Consider the following 17,416-nt stretch of genomic DNA (forward strand, 5'->3'; position numbering starts at 1 on the left):
TAATCAAGGTGATAATTTTTTTCTAGAATTAGATACTGGTGATGGTTGTGGATACTGGGGATGGTTGCACAATTCTGTTTAAAAACACTAGTGAATTGTACAGTTTAAAAGGCTGAAATGCATGTAGATTACATCTTAATAAAGATGTTAAAAAAGTGAAAAAGAAATTTAAAAATTTTCTGAGAACTTTTAAAACTTATGAAAGATAAATTTAAAAGTTCTCTTTTCTGAAAACTGAGAAAAATCAATTTCTAGCTGATCTTCCTTGATAGACCTTTTAAAAGAAGATCCTTGGGCAGAAATAAAATGGTTTAGGACCAAAACATGGATCTACACAAAGAAAATAAGAGTGTCAGAACATGAACAAATACAAATAATGTAAATTATTTTACTGTTTCATAATTTATCTAAAAGATAACTGAGCAAAGGAATGATAACAATGCAATGGATGTTTATAGCCTACATATATAAAAAATGAATGACAATAGTGCCAAGTGGAATTAGAGAAAGTAATTGAGATGCTGTATTATCAGGCAACTGCATTACATATGAAGCAGGATAGTGCCTCTTCATGGTGGATTTAGATTCTTTTAAAATGTATGTGTCATACCACAAAAAGAATAAAATACTTAGGAATACAGTTAATCAGGGAAAGATCTCTACAAGGAGAACTACAAAATACTCCTCAAATAAATCAGAGATCACACAAACAAATAGAAAAGTATTTCATGCTAATAAATAGGAATAATTAACATCATTAAAATGGCCATACTGTTCAAAGCAGTTTTTAGATTTCATGTGATTCCTATTAAACTACTATCGACATTCATCAAAGAGCTACAGAAAACTATTTTAAAATTTGTATGGAACCATAAAAGAGTCCGATTCTCCAAGGGTATCCTAAGCAAAAAGAACAAAGCTGGAATCATCACACTACTGTACTTCAAATTACACTAAAGGGTTACAGTAACCAAAACAGCATGGTTCTGGTAGAAAAACAGACACATACACCAATGGAACAGAATAGAGAACCCAGAAGTAAGACAGAACACTTACAACTATCTGATCTTTGAAAAAACTGACAAAAGCAATGGGGAAAGGATTTCCTATTCAACAAATGGTACTGGGATAACTGGCTACTATACGCAGATGATTGAAATGCCATCCTTACACCATATGCAAAAATTAACTCAAGATGGATTAAAGACTTAAATGTAAAACTCAAAAGTATAGCTCTGGAAGACAATCTAGGAAATACCATCAAGACATAGTCACGGGCACAGATTTCATGACAAAAATGCCAAAAGCAATTGCAACAAAGGAAAAAGTTGACAAACGGTATCTAATTAAACTAAAGAGCTTCTGCACATCAAAAGAAACTGTCAACAGAGTGAAAAAACAACGTACAGAATGGTCAACAAATTTTCCGAACTATGCAGCTAACCCAGGTCTAATATCCAGTTCCTGTTAGTATACTAAGCAAATTTACAATAAAAAACCAAACGACCCCATTAAAAAGTGGGCAAAGGACATGCACAGATGATTTCCAAAAGAAGAACATGTGGTAAAAAAAAAAAAAAAAAAGTACAAAAAAAAAAATTTCAACATCACTGATCATTAGAGAAATGAAAATCAAAACCACAATGAGATACCGTCTTACAGTAGTCTGAAAGGCTATTTTTAAAAAGTCAAAAAAATAACAGATTGTGGCAAGGCTGTGAAGCAAAAGGAATGCGTATACACTGTTGGTAGGAGTGTAAATTAATTCAGCCATTGTGGAAGATAGTATGGTGAATCCTCAAAGACCTAAAGACAGAAATACCATTCCACTCAAAGGGATACAAATTATTCTATTATGAAGATACATGCACATGTAAGTTCATTGAGCACTACTCACAATAGCAGAGACAAGAAATAAACCTAAATGACCATCAATGATAGATTAGATAAAGAAAATTTGGCACATACGCATCATGGAATACTATGCAGTCATGAAAAATAATGAGATCATGTCCTTTTCAGGGACATGGATGGAGCTTGAGGCCATTTATCCTTAGCAAACTAACACAGGAACAGAAAACCAAATACCATGTGTTTCACTTATAAGTGGAAGCTAAATGATGAGAACATAGAAACACATAGAGGGGAACAACACACAATAGGGACTTTTGGAGGGTGGAGGGTGGCAGGAAAAATAACGGGGACTAGCTTAATACCTAGGTTATGAAATAATCTGTACAACGAACCCCATGACACAAGTTTACCTGTGTAACAAACCTGCACTTGTACTCCTGAATTTTAAGTATCAAATAAAATAAAATATATATTGCAAATCTCAGGGAAACTAAAGTTCAAATAAAGAAATAGTAATATATCAAGAGATGATAATATTTAATTATATAAAATGCTCAATTAAAACCAGAGAAGGCGGAAAAATATAAAACAAACAAAAGAACATACACAACAAATAGAAAAGTTACAAAGATAGTACATTTTATCCAAACAATATCAATAATTTCTTTGAATGTAAGTGATCTAAATAGTGGTTAAAAGACAGAGATTGTCAAAAGAGATAAATATTAGTACATGTCTCAAATTATATATAAGAATTTTATAAAATTACCTTTAATAATCTAAATAAGTCACAGTATTCTTAATACTGAATTGCACAGAATGTGATATTAATGGTAGCAACAACTTTTAAGAAAACTTCTAATAATATTCCAAATAGTTTGAAAATTTTTAAAAATATTAACATTGTCATTTCTTTTTTTTGCCTCTTTTGGGTTTTGTTTGTACTTGTTCTCTCTTACAATCCCTAGCTAAACTATGCTCTTGTCTCAGTCATGATTTAATATAGACAACGACAGCAAATTCTTCTAATGACTTCATTGATCAGCCACTACTTGACTTCCAAACCTAACAGATACTTTTAGTGATGCATAATATTCTTCATGATATCACTCTCCCTTCTTGCTGAATTAACATTACTGACGTTAAAATTTTTCTAAATTAGATATAATGTTGAGATTTTTCAATAGAGTATTCAGTTTATCGATAACAGTCATAAAATTTATTTCAAAAGATCATCTTTAGATAATTTTATTGATGCTTACTGCTAATACATAGAGTTTTCTAAACACCAGCTAGAAAAGTATCAAGGTTTCATAATTTTAGTTGCTTAAAATTATATTGTATTATTTTGTTAGCAAACAATAAATAATTTCTTGTAATTTATAAGATTTATAAGAAATTCTATTGTATTACTTTGTCATCAAACAATAAATAATCTATGTAATTTATAAGGTTTATAAGAAAATTCAATAGCTTTCCATTTGAAATAGGCATTAGTTTTGTTTCAAAGATTATACTATACAACTCTGTTTAGTTTTACAATCATATGTATGTTTCTTTTCAATTATTCCTTTTTGTTAGTTTTTAACATGTGCAACCATTTTTGTTATAATCTATTTGTTATAATCTATCTATTTTCATCACAAAATACATTTATTTGAAGGATAAATGTTGATCTCTGCTATATATTATTACATATTTTTAATTAGCAGTTCTAGAATTTCCAAGTTTTATTTTTAGCTCTAGCAAAAAGTTTCCTATCAATATCCAAATAATCTACCAAGTTTCGTTTCAACTCTCACCTACACAGATAAATTCTTAATTATCTGTAATGATTGTGATTTATCTAAATACATCAAAATTTTTATTGACAAATAATTTAAATCTATTTATTTGATTTAATTGATTATTTTATTCATAAATAATTGGATTTCTTGCCATAGAATAGATAAGAGGAAATTACCTAGAAATTTGTGTTTGTTTATTTTCCTGATACTTCAGACCATTTTCTCAGCAAGTCACTGGCACCATATATATACAGTTTAACAAGGTTTTCATATAAATATATCTTGATGAAAACATTCCAAAATGAAAAAGTTCATAATTTTAGAACCAAATCTGTGCAGTTGCACAAAATCAAGAAAAAATACACTATTTTTAAAGTCTTGAAATTATCATTGTTGTCATTATCAATGATTCATGAGGAAGAACAGAGTGTTGTCAATGTGTGGAATTTTATATCTTGATTTAGAAATTTTCAGAAAATATTTCTTAATTTCAATTGACCAAAGTTTTGCAACAAGTAGAGCCATAAAAGTAGAGTACAATGGTGTGGCTATATAAATATTATTATTTTATTACAATTACTTAAAAAATTCAAATTTGAAAATGCTCAAATATTTCTAACTACAGAGCAGATTTTTTAAAGTTCTGATTCTTTTTTTGCTGTTTGATTAAATTTAATTAATAAAATATTTTCTAACTTTATTTCCTAATTTCATTGCTTCATTGTATGACATTTATTTATATATTTTCCCTAATTTATGATTCCAATTATTATTAGTCTTTAATTCAAGCATGGGCTTTAACAGTATATAAAAGGTATTTTGGTAAGAAATGTAAAAGTTTAACACTTTCAACTTTTGACAGTACAGGTTTTGAGCAGACATTTACAGACATAAATAAGCAACTCTTTTTTGTTTGCGTAAGTAAACTATTTTTTAATCCAGAAATATAAATTGTTATATTTTGCAGTAATTTTTTTCACAGTATTTCACAGACTGTTTAGGTTCCTCTGATTTGTGCAAAATGTCAGTAGGTGCTCTAGGCTCTTCATTATTGAAACCATTAAAAACCTCTACTCTGTTTTAACACAGACTCAAAAGACTTATATTTAAATGGAAGTTTAGTAACATATCCAAATTTCATTGTCTTTTTATTCTAGACGTTTGTGAAAGCTACAGTATTTAGTTGAAGTAACAGTTGCATAGTTTGAGATTAATGATATACTGGCAAGTTTTCTGATTTAGAGAATTATTTTATTTTATTTTATTTTTACTATTTATTAGTTTTTTTTTTTCCATTTTAATAGCTTTTGGGGTACAAGTGGTTTTTGGTTACACAGGTGAATTGCATAGTGGTGAAGACTGAAATTTTAGTGCATCTGTCAACTGAGTAGTATGCATTCTATTCAACATGCAGTTTTTTTCCTACCCCCCTCTTACTCTCCCGTTTCTGAATCTCCACATTCCATTATATCACTGTGTATGCCTTTGGATACTTATATCTTAGTTCCCACTTACAAGCGAGAACACACGATATATATTTATTTTTTATTTCAGCATTACTTCCCTTAGAATAATGACCTTCAGCTTCATCCAAGTTGCTCCAAGAGACATTATTTCATTCTTTTTATGGTAGTGAGTAGTGTTTCACAGTGTATATACACCAAATTTTTTTATACATTCATTGGTCAACAGGCACTTAGGTTGGTTCCACATCTTTGCAATTGTGAATTGTGCTGCAATAATCATACATGTGCAGGTATGTTTTTGATATATTGAACAGTGATACCCAGTAGTAGAATTGCTGGATTGAAAGGTAAATCTACTTTTAGTTCTTTAAGAAATCTCTGCACTGTTTTCCATAGAGGTTGTACTAATTTACATTCTGACCTCTAGTGTGTAAGTGTACCATTTTCAGCACAACAATGACAACGTCTATTGTTTTCTGACTTTTTAATAATGACTACTATTCCAAGAGTAAATGGTGTCTCATTGTAGTTTTAATTTGTATTTCCCTGATGATTAGAGATGGCGAGCATTTTTTATGTTTGTTGGCCATTATTATAGCTTCTTTTGAGAACCGTCTATTTATGTCATTTGTCCACTATTTTGTGGAATTAGTTGTTTTTTCCTTGCTGATTTGTTGGATTTCCATGTAGATTCTGGATATTAGTCCTTTGTCAGATACGTAGCTTGCAAATTTTCTTTCTTTATTTATTTATTTTTTCCTATTCTGTAGTTCTTGAGTTGATTTTTGTATAAGGTGAGAGATTGGAATCCAGCTTCATTCCTCTATATGTGGCTTGCCAGTTTTGCCATCATCATTTATTAAATAGTATGTCCATTCCCTAATTTGTTTTGGATGCTTTGTCAAAGATCAGTTGGCTCTAAGTATTTGATTTTATTTCTGAGTTCTTTATTCTGTTCCATTGATCTATGTGTCTTCTTTTATAATAGTACCATGCTGTTTGGGTAACTATAGCCTTGTAGTGTAATTTGAAGTTCAGTTTTGTGAAGCCTTCAGATTTGTTCTTTTTGCTTAGGATTGCTTTGACTAGTTGGGCCCTGTTTGGTTCTAAAAATGTTTAACATTTTTTTTTTCTCAAAGTTTGTGAAAAATCATGTTGGTATTTCGATACGAATTGCATTGAATCTATAGATTGTTTTGGGCAGTATGGTCATTGATTCTTCCAATCTGTGAGTATGGGATGTATTTCCATTTGTTTTTGTCATCTATGTCTTTTTTTTTTTTTTTTTTTTTTTTTTTTCCCAGTAGTGCTTTGTGGCTTTCCTTGTAGAGATTTTTCACCTCCTTGGTCAAGTAAATTCCTAGGTTTTTTGTTTGTTTGTTTCATTTTGCTTTTTTTTAGCTGTTGTAAAATGTTGTAAATATAAAAGGGATTGAGTTGTTTTTCTTTTGGGGAGGGGGGTTGGGAGGGGGACAGGGTCTCACTTTGTCACCCAGGCTGGAGTACAGTAGTGTGATCTTGTGAACTCCACTCACTGCAACCTCTGCTTCCCGGGTTCCAGGCATTTTCGTGTCTCAACGTCCCGAGTAGTTGGGACCACAGACACACATCACCACACCTGGCTATTTTTTGTATTTTTTTGATAGAGAGGAAGTTTCACCTTGTTGGCCAGGCTGGTCTCGAATCGCTAACCTCAAGTGATACATCTGTCTCACCCTCCCAAAGTGCTGGGATTACAGGCTTGAGCCATGGGGCCTGGCCCTAGGGATTGAGTTCTTGATTTGATTCTCGCTTGATCATTGTTGATGTAGAGCAATGCTATAGATCTGTGTGAATTAATTTTGTAGACTGAAACTGAAACTCTACTGAATTTATTTACCAAATCTAGGAGTCTTTTGGAGGAATCTTTAGGGTTTTCTAGGTATATGATTGTATCATTGGCAAATAGCGATAGTTTGACTTGCTCTTGTCTAATTTGGATGCTCTTTGTTTTCTTCTCGTGTCTGATTGTTCTGGCTTGGAATTCCTGTAGAATTATTTTAAATAATAATAATAAAAAATACATAAACATTCTACAGCCTAATATTGAATGTGCTGATCTAGCAGAAGGGATTGCAACCCTTACCAATAATAGAAATCCAATTGTTACTATCCTTCAATAACTTCTAGAATATTTTCTTATAGTAATTATTTAATATTTTTATTTAAATATCAATAATAAACCTTTTCATTCTTATCTATTTACCTAATATCAGGAAACTTATATTTAAACAAATGATCTACTGTTGTGGAATGACTGCATATCATTTATCTTAGATACAACAGTGAAGTACAATTTGCTTTGGAAATTTCATCAACGCTAAGAATGAGTACGGGTTTCATAATACTCTTGTGAGCATTTTTCTAATCCTGAGGAAGAAAAAACATATAGTCCATAGTCTTCATTATTTCTGACATAATATGACTACTGGCCTATTTACTTGTGCAAGAAATTTTATTTGTGTCCCAAAATAAAATTTTCTTTTGAATATAAATGCCTCTGAATCTGATTTATGGGATCTGCACAGAGAGTTAGCAAAAATAAAATTATGTTTATAAATATTATATGAATATTCAATTTAAAAATAACCGTTTTAATTGATAGAGAAAATAGAAAATTATTATATACAGTAAAATATTTATATTCAAGGCATTTGAATAAATACATTTAATTCTTAGACTCACAGTTTTCCTCAATAGGATATCTTTTTATCTATCGAGAAAAATATGCTACAATTTGACATGTATTTTACCTGTTATTTTATGACTTCAATATTTTTTTTTTAAATGTGCCTCTGAGTCTATCTGTGCAAAGGATAATTGACATTAGTAAAAATATTTTAAATTTTTGATACATGACGAATATGATTACTCTATAATTATTTGAATTTGAAGGGTTCCTTAAAGAAAATTATACATTAAAATATATTGCCTCAACTGTATTCAAAGAAAACTTCTCATTGATGAAATTTCAGAATGAAACTGATCAATATAATATGGACTTATATAGTATATGTTATTTAACCAGATAATTGAAAGAAATCAAAGAGAGATTTTTAAAAAGCACACAGGTCAAGATAACCTTTTCTATAAATACTTATGTTTTGCTTGACAGGCTGTTGAGAGATTTTGCACAATTTTATTTTCTTGAGGTTTACCTTTCTACTTTGTAAATTTTATTTTCCACTTAAAGTTTGTGGCAACTGAAGGAGCATTACAATCTAAATTATAGATTAGGCATTAGTGACACCATTGTTATAAGAAACTATGCAGAAAAGAAACGAAGTTAAAGTAGACTAATTGTAAACTCATTAATACCAAATTGATTCAATGGCAATTTACATTTTGGAAAATCCCTGTTTTTTTTTTTTTTTTTTTTTTTTTTTTTTTTTTATACTTTAAGTTCTAGGGTACATGTGCATAACGTGCAGGTTTGTTACATATGTATACTTGTGCCATGTTGGTGTGCTGCACCCATCAACTCATCAGCACCCATCAATTCGTCATTTATATCAGGTATAACTCCCAATGCAATCTCTCCCCCCTCCCCCCTCCCCATGATAGGCCCCTGGTGTGTGATGTTCCCCTTCCCGAGTCCAAGTGATCTCATTGTTCAGTTCCCACCTATGAGTGAGAACATGAGGTGTTTGGTTTTCTCTTCTTGTGATAGTTTGCTAAGAATGATGGTTTCCAGCTGCATCCATGTCCCTACAAAGGACGCAAACTCATCCTTTTTTATGACTGCATAATATTCCATGGTGTATATGTGCCACATTTTCTTAATCCAGTCTGTCACAGATGGACATTTGGGTTGATTCCAAGTCTTTGCTATTGATTCCAAGTCTTTGCTATTGTTGATTCCAAGTCTTTGCTATTAATATCCAGGGACATTATCATAAATCCATGTCAATTAACATGGGTGCACACCAGAGAGGAGATACATCATTTATGCATATAAGCAGGATGAATCAATTTCACAATTTTACAAGTGTGGATAGAAACTCACTTTTAGCCATTTTCATATTATCTATAGCTCATTTTTTAGTTCTGAATTATCAAAGAAAAATAAATTATTACCTCATTATTTAAGAAATAGGTTCCTTTTGGGATGAAGCATTAATTTGTATATATCAAAAATCAGTTCCATTACATTAAATTCACCTTTTAAAAATGATTGTCACTGGAAAATCACCAGAAATATCCTTTCCCTTCAAAATCACTTGATATAGCACAGTTATACATACAGACTTCCGCAGATAAAGTTTATAAATAACTCAGGGTGAAGCAAAAGATACCAATAAACCAAAAATTTAGTCATTCTAAACTCTCTTATCTTCTCTAGATGTGAATTTTTATGTTTGTGATTCATTTTTTTCTAAACATCAATATTATTTCAAATGATTTCAAATCATGTAAATTTTTGTCACAAGACAAGTCTAATATTTGCTTCAGGAATTTCCATTTTTATGTGTACAAACTTAAATTTTGAATATAATTTTTATATACTAAATTCATGTATAATAAATTATAAATGAATTACTGAACATGTCCTTACTCTACCTCCTTGCAATTATATCTGTTCTTCACATTTACAAATTGAATTTTCCCACACGAAAGAAAGGTACAATTTTTCTATATTTTGTTGCATGCTTCTCTTATAAGCCTAATCAGATTTTTTGAACTAATGGAATTAATCTATTCCTTGTGGAAGAATATTTGCCCAGCTAAAATCTAGTTGAATACTATCTTAGTTTAACTTAGAAGAAGGGAAATTGAATTGAAATGCTTAATTGCTTATTTCATTCTTTAAAAATGAAGAAACAGATAGATGACCTAAAGTAGATGTTAAATTATATTTAATTTGGTAAGATTTCAAAAGAAAATGTTTTAGTGGTTGCTTCAAGGATTTTTTTAAAAAATGGCTAAAGATCAAATTTTAAATTTGTGAACGTCACCTGAGAAAGGTTTGCTGACTAAACAAGATTTATTCTCACTAACTACTTGTGAGACATATGGTTGGCATCTATTATTTCTTGCTTTTTCTTTCACTCATACATGTCCGTTGCACTGCAACAGGAGAAAAAGTGAAACAGTAAAATTTTTAGAAGACAGTCATTTTATTGTTTACAACTAAAGAAAAATATATGTATATCCAATCATGACACATATATATTAATGTCTTCAAGAACACTGTTAACATTATCATTTGCAAATTAGTGCAGGGCCCTTTTGTTAGATGTATTTATGTTGGTTCTAGTTTTCTTCTAGTAGTTAGCATAGAATCACCAAATAACTCACTATTTAGAGAAAGTGGATGTTAAAGAAGAGATGTTTTAGGGATTCCAGAGATTCTAGGGGAGATATTTCTAGAGAGTCTGCTTTAGCAAATCACACTGGAGGACATACTTTAAAGTGTGTTAAAAGAGTAATGTCACAAAGATTACTTTTTATTGTGAGAGTCTTTTATTCTTTTTTCTGTGATCATAATGCTAAGTTGTAGGCACCAAACTGGTTCACTCATAATAATTCAAAGGCTGAATTTCATGGTAAAGTAGACTAATAGTAAGTCAGGATAGAAAGGCATCTATACTTTACAATCTTTTCTCTAGAAAATGGTTTTTAATTAAGAACAAAAGCAATTCACATTTAATCTTGAAAATCAGCAATGGGCTTAAATTTGGATAAATATAAATGATCAGTCATTTGGAGAAGTATAAATAATCATTCTGAAAGAAATATTGGGATCATTTTTAGAAAGTATCTAAATATCTATTGTATTTACTGTCAGTGCTCTGCTCTAGCAGTGTCTCTCAGCTACTTTCATCATTTTAGTCACACTTGACTCCGTGTTTTCACTCCCAACAACCAGAATCTGTTTCTCTTTGTTGAAGGTTGGCCTGAGTCTGATAGAAAACCCTTTGGACTTTTGTAGAGAGATAACATTTCCCGGGAATTTGTGATCACCCTTCTTTCTCCCTCCACAGGCCTTAAAAAATGACTAACCAATTGAAGTGGTACAAACACTCCCCTTGATTCTGGCTGTGAGCTACTAAGTTTCCTCTCTGGGATTGGGGCAACTTTATCTTCTGAAAGACACTGCTTGATATTGTCCTTTATTTGTATTACCTCTATTCCCGTCCTAGTTTCCCAGAGTTTTGTTGTTTTCCAGGAACACTTCCTAAGAAGTTACCTTCAGATTAAACTTCTTGTCAAAATCTGCTCCTGGGCAAACTGATGTATGTGTCCAGATATGTAGATAATGATGATTATAAATAGATATGTGAATAGGTAGATACACAGATGGAGGTAATTAGTTTCCTAAAGCTGCCATAGAAAGAACTCCAGAATAGGTAGCTTTAAAATAACAAAAATTTATTCTGTTTCAGTTCTAGAAGTTAGAAGTCTGAAATCAAGATGTCAGTAGGGTCATGCTTCCTCCGAGACTCCGGGTAGAATTTGTTCTTCTGCTTCCTAGCTTCTGTTGGTGGCCATCAATCTTTGGTATTCCTTGGCTTGCAGATGTGTTACTTCAGTCTCTGCATCTGTTGTCACACGGTGCTCTCTCTATGTATCTCTCTTTTTATAAGAATAATGACTGATGTCCTTATTGGATTAAGGTCCCCCTGACTCCAATAGGACCTCATCCTAACTATTTACATTTGCAATAATTCTATTTCCAAATACTATCACATTTTGAAGTGTTAAGAGTTAGGACTTCAACATAACTTTTTGGCAACACAATTCAACCCATAACAGATGACAGATGATAGATAGATAGAAGATAGATAGATAGATGGATAGATAGATAGATAGATAGATAGATAGATAGATAGATAGACAGACAGATAGATCACAGACAGAAATATAAGGATGTCATTTTAAACAGTTTTATGACTCATTATTTCTTATTATCATATCATAAATATGTTTCATGCATTCAAAGAATAAGCTATGTGCTGAGTAACGAGTGTATGTGAACCATGTTGTGGTGGGGAGTTTATGTGCAACCCCATGCTCCTTTACTTACTTTGTCCCCCTCCTTACAACTAAAACTATACTTAGTAACTCACTAGAACTACCCTATTACCCTAAGAAATACTTGCATTTATGGAAAGATTTCAGGTACTTACCTATTTTAAATACAAATAAAATAAAATAGTACACATAAAAGGAAAAGCTCTATACCAGAGTAAAGCCTAGTCCTAATTGATTTGTTATAAAAACTTTAAAAAGAAAAAGACTTAAAAGTCAACATTGTAATTTAAAAGAAGACCCATTATTAATCTGTTCAGTGATTTTTTTTTTCCTGTCAGTTTTGGAACAGTGTATGCATCCAGGAATGTATTAATCTCTTCTAAGTTTTCTAGTTTGTGTGCATAGACTTGTATTTGTAGATGTGTTTGTAATAGTTTCTGATGGTTATTTTAACGTTTGTGAGATCAACTGTATTATCCCCTTCATTTATACTTGTATTTCTTTGGACATTCTCTCTTTTCTTCATTATTATTCTAGCTAGTGGCCTGTTTTGCTTGTTAATTTTCACACACACACACCCACACCCACACAAACAATTCCTGGATTCATTGATCTTTTGAATGGATTTTTGTGTCTCAATTCTTTCAGTTCAGCTCTGATTTTGGTTAATTTTTGTATTCTGCTAGTTTTGAGGTTGATTTGTTCTTGCTTCTCTAATTCCTTCTGTTGTGATGTTAGGTTGTTAATTTGACATCTTTCTAGCTTTTTAATGTGGGCATTTAGTGTTATGAGTTTCCCCCTTAACACTGCATTAGCTGCCTCTGAGAGCTTCTGGTGTGCTGTATCTTTGTTCTCATTAGGTTCAAAGAAATTCTTGACTTCTGCTTTAATTATATTATTTACCAAAAAGTCAATCATGAGTATGTTTAATTTCCATGTAATCGCATGGTTTTGAGCAATTTTCTTAGTCTTGACTTCTATTTTATTGAGCTGTGGTCCAAGAGTGTGTCTGATATGATCTTGTTTTTATTTTTATTTTTTGCATTTGCTAAAGATTGTTTTATATCCAATTATGTAGTCAGTTTTACAGTGTGTGGCATGAGGTAATGAGAAGAATGTATATTATGTTGTTTTTCTCTTTATTTCATTTTTTTAAGAGACAGACTCTTGCTCTGTGTCCCAGGTTGGAGTGCAATGGTGTGATATGGGTCACTGAAGGCTCAAGCTCCTGGACCCAAGCAATCTTCCTGCTTTGGCCTTCCAGGTAGCTGCTACAACCAGTGCATGCCACTATACCCAGCTAATTTTATTTTTTATTTTTGTAGAGACAGGGTCTCACTATGTTGTCTAGCTGGTCTTGAGCTCCTGACCTCAAGCAATCCTCTCACCTTGGCCTCCCAAAGAGCTTGAATTGCAGCAGAGTACTTTTGGGTCTTGCTATTTTATCCAGCTTGCTATTCTGTGCTGTTTTACTGGGGGCTTCATTCCATTTACATTCAAGGTCCATATTTATGTGTATGGATTTGATACTGTCATTGTGTTGTTAGCTGGTTATTATGCTGACTTGTGTGTGTGGTTACTTTAGAGTGTGACTAATCTCTGTATTTAAGTGTGCTTTTGTATTAGCTGATAATGGTTCTTCTTTCTATGTTTAGTACTCCTTTAAAGATCTCTTGTAAAGAAGACCTGGTGGTAACGAACTCCCCCAACATTTGCTTATTTGAAAACAATCTTATTTCTCCTTTGCTTCGGAACCTTAGTTTGGCTTGATATAAAATTCTTGGAAAATCGTTTTCTTTAAAAACATTGAATATAGGTCCCCCAGTATCTTCTGGCTTGTAGGATTTCAGCTGAGAGGTCCAATATCTCTTAAAGAAAATGAAGAAATAGAATAATAAAGATTAATAAATTAATCAGCTAGAAAGTAGAACATTTAAAAATGAATAAACAAATCCTGCAAGTGACTTTGGAAAAAACTGCTGGTTGTTCCCAAACAACTAGCTAGTTGTTGTTTACTCTCTATGAAGCAACTACACTGTCTGGGGTACATACCCTGGTTCTTTCTCATGGCTGAGAAAGAATTCAGGACAGGAACACATGTGGGTGGGTTAAGGAGTGGAAAGTTTAATAGACAGAAGAATGGAGAGAAGAGAGCAGCTCCTTGCAAGAGAGAGAAACCTCTGAAAAAGTGGGAGGCAGTGAATCTCAGCGTTTTATAGGCAGGCTAGACGAGGCAGTACCTGATTTACATAGGACTCACAGATTGGTTTGATCAGGCATGAAGTCTACGTAGTGCTTGAGGAAGGCTGCTTGTCCCACCCTAATCTTATTATGTAAATGGACTTTCCAGTTGATTGGTGTCATCTTGTCTGCTTCTTACTGTACACTTGGCTGACAAAGAGAAGATGGAGCCGCCATCTTGAAAATGTCTAGTCCTTAGTCCCTGCCAGCATTCACACGTGCAAGCTTCCAGTTTGCAGGCTGCTGTTTGCTAGAAAATGATTTGGGGCTACTTTTCATTAAAAAGAAAAGCCCTCAAGGACTCCCATGACTTTCCTATCTGCTTAAGTAATTCCTTTTTAACCCCTATATCATCTGGTTGTTTACACTCTCCATTCTTCTTTAATAATAGAGTAATTATTTTTAGCTGGGTACATTACTTTGCCACTTCAACAGGGATTGTATGTCCTGACCTCTCTAACAGCTGCAGTTGGACGGTAAGATAAGGCAGGGTATGTATAACTTTCAGGAAATGGCTTTAATCAGAAGGTTCAAAACTTCACCTTGCTGTTGGAAAAGTGGATATTATGTTTAGGGTTTAAGGATTCCTTTTGCCTCAAATGTAGAGAATGATGGTGTCATTACATAAAGGGAGTTAGCCCTTTTTGATGATACAGTCTCCATTGCCGGTAGTGGAGTGCTCACCACCAAAAGTCTATGTTGAAAAGAAAGTAACTGCTGTCTCCCTCAGCCACTGTAACTTTAAGTGTTTTATGTCTGAAACTAAAAAATCAAAATGTTTAAAGAAATTTAAAAAGACGAGTAGACCAAATTATAAGATAGAGATGAAAATGACATATTATTAACATACATAAAAATAAAAATATTTTCAGATAAAAGTTGTTTACTAATTCACTGGAATATTTTTGCAAAATCTACAATTTCCTACAAAAGTTCAAAATTAATTTAAAAATGTAAATCCAAATTAAGCAGTAATGATGATGATGATAGTGGTTACACTAACTACTAATTCTAATAATAAGACAGTCACATGTTGCTTAACAACAAGGATACATTCTGAGAAATGCATCTTTAGGAAATTTTGTTGTATAAACATCATAGAGCATACTTAAATAATCTAGATGGTATATCCTACTACATACATAGGCTATATGGTCGAACCTATTACTTCTAGGCTAAAAAGCTGTTTGACATGTTACTACACTGAATATTGTAAGCAACTGTAACACAATGCTATTTGTATACCTAAACATATTTAAACATAGAAAAGATACAATAAAAATATGGTATTTTAATCTTATGTGACCGCTGTCATATATGGGGACTGTCATTGCAGAAATGTCATTAAGTGGCAAATGACCATATATATATATATCATAATAAAATAGTTTTTAGCCTTAAAAATTTACAAAATCCTGGCATTTGTGACAATAAGTGAAATAAGCCAGACACAGAAAGACAAATACTGCATGATTTCATTTACATGTGGAAACCAAAATAGTCAAATTCACACACGCAGAGTAGAATGGTGGTTGCCAGAGTCTTTATAGGAGGGAGAAATGGGAAGATGTTGGCCAAGGGCTGCAAAGTTTCAATTATGCATGATGCATAATTTCTGGGGATCTAATGCACAGCAATGTGACTATAGTTAACAACATCATCATATACTTGAAATTTGCTAAGAGTATACATCTCAAATGTTCTCACTAAAAAACAAACAAAAAAAAGAAAAGAAAGGAAAAAATAATAAAGATGTGAGATGATAGATATTTTAAAGAGCTCAATTGTGGTAATTATTTCACAGTGTATATCAAAATATCGAGTTGTATACCTTAAATATATACTTTTTGCTGGTCAATTCTACTTCAATAAAGCCAGGTAGAAAAAGAAAAACCCAGCATAAATATTTAAAAAATGATGTCACAAATATAGTTGAAGTTACTAAGAGACAAGTGTATAGAAACTGATAAAACAGTATTTTATTATAGAAAGTTACAGAAAAATCCAGGTGAAACAATAGACTGCTGCAAAGTTGTAGAAGTAGGGGCTGTGCATAAAGATTTGTTGTGGGTCATTTAGGAAATACCCCTTTTAAAATGCCTGTGTCACCTTTGTAGATCAACTTCTTTCAAAAAATATTTTTTGTTTACTGTATTAGTCTGTTCTCACACTGCTATACATTTTTTTTTTTTTTTTTTCACCTGAGACTGGGTCATTTATGAAGAAAAGAGGTTTAACTGACTCACAGTTCTGCAGGCTTAACAGGAAGCATGACTACGAGGCCTCAGGAAACTTATGATTATGGAGGAAGGTGAAAGGGAAGCAAGCACGTCTTACCATGGCATAGATGAGATTTGGGTGGGAACACAGAGCCAAACTATATCATTTACCTTTACTATCAACATTATTTTTAAGAAATTATCTGCTAAGCATTTTGGTAAGCACTTGCCCTAGGCTGTCACAGTTAATTTTTCTAAGAACCTTACATAGCCAATTGCTAACATTTTGGCTATTTCACAGATAGAGAAACAGGTTTACAGGGCTTAAAATGCCTTATGGAAGGATAAACACCTAGAAATTTGGTAGAACAAGTATTCTACATAAGAGCTCTTATTACAGTCCCTTAACTAGTAATTCAAAAGATATATTATGAAAGTTATAGTCAAACTGTTCACACATTTCAGCATGGGGAAAATAACTTCATCTACATAATTGCTGGCAAGATACTTACAACTCCACACTAGATCATCAATCAATATATATTATGGTGTTGTAATGCTGTATATAGAATTGCTGATCTAAACTAATGACAAATTTTCTTTTTGGAGTCTTTAGGAAATACTTTAGAAAATATTCTTAATTATTCACAAATGTTATTACTGTTAAAGGTACATGGATATATTTGGCTACAAATAGTATCCACTAAAAAATATGTATCTGGACTTTGAGTGATAGTGGTGATGATCTCTCAGGTGTACACTTATCCATATACTTATCCAGGTATATACATTGAATATGCCCAGCTTTCTGTTTGTCACTAGTACCTCAACAAAA

Source organism: Rhinopithecus roxellana, chromosome 2 (genome assembly GCF_007565055.1).
Source record: "Rhinopithecus roxellana isolate Shanxi Qingling chromosome 2, ASM756505v1, whole genome shotgun sequence".
Taxonomy (NCBI): Eukaryota; Metazoa; Chordata; class Mammalia; order Primates; family Cercopithecidae; genus Rhinopithecus; species Rhinopithecus roxellana.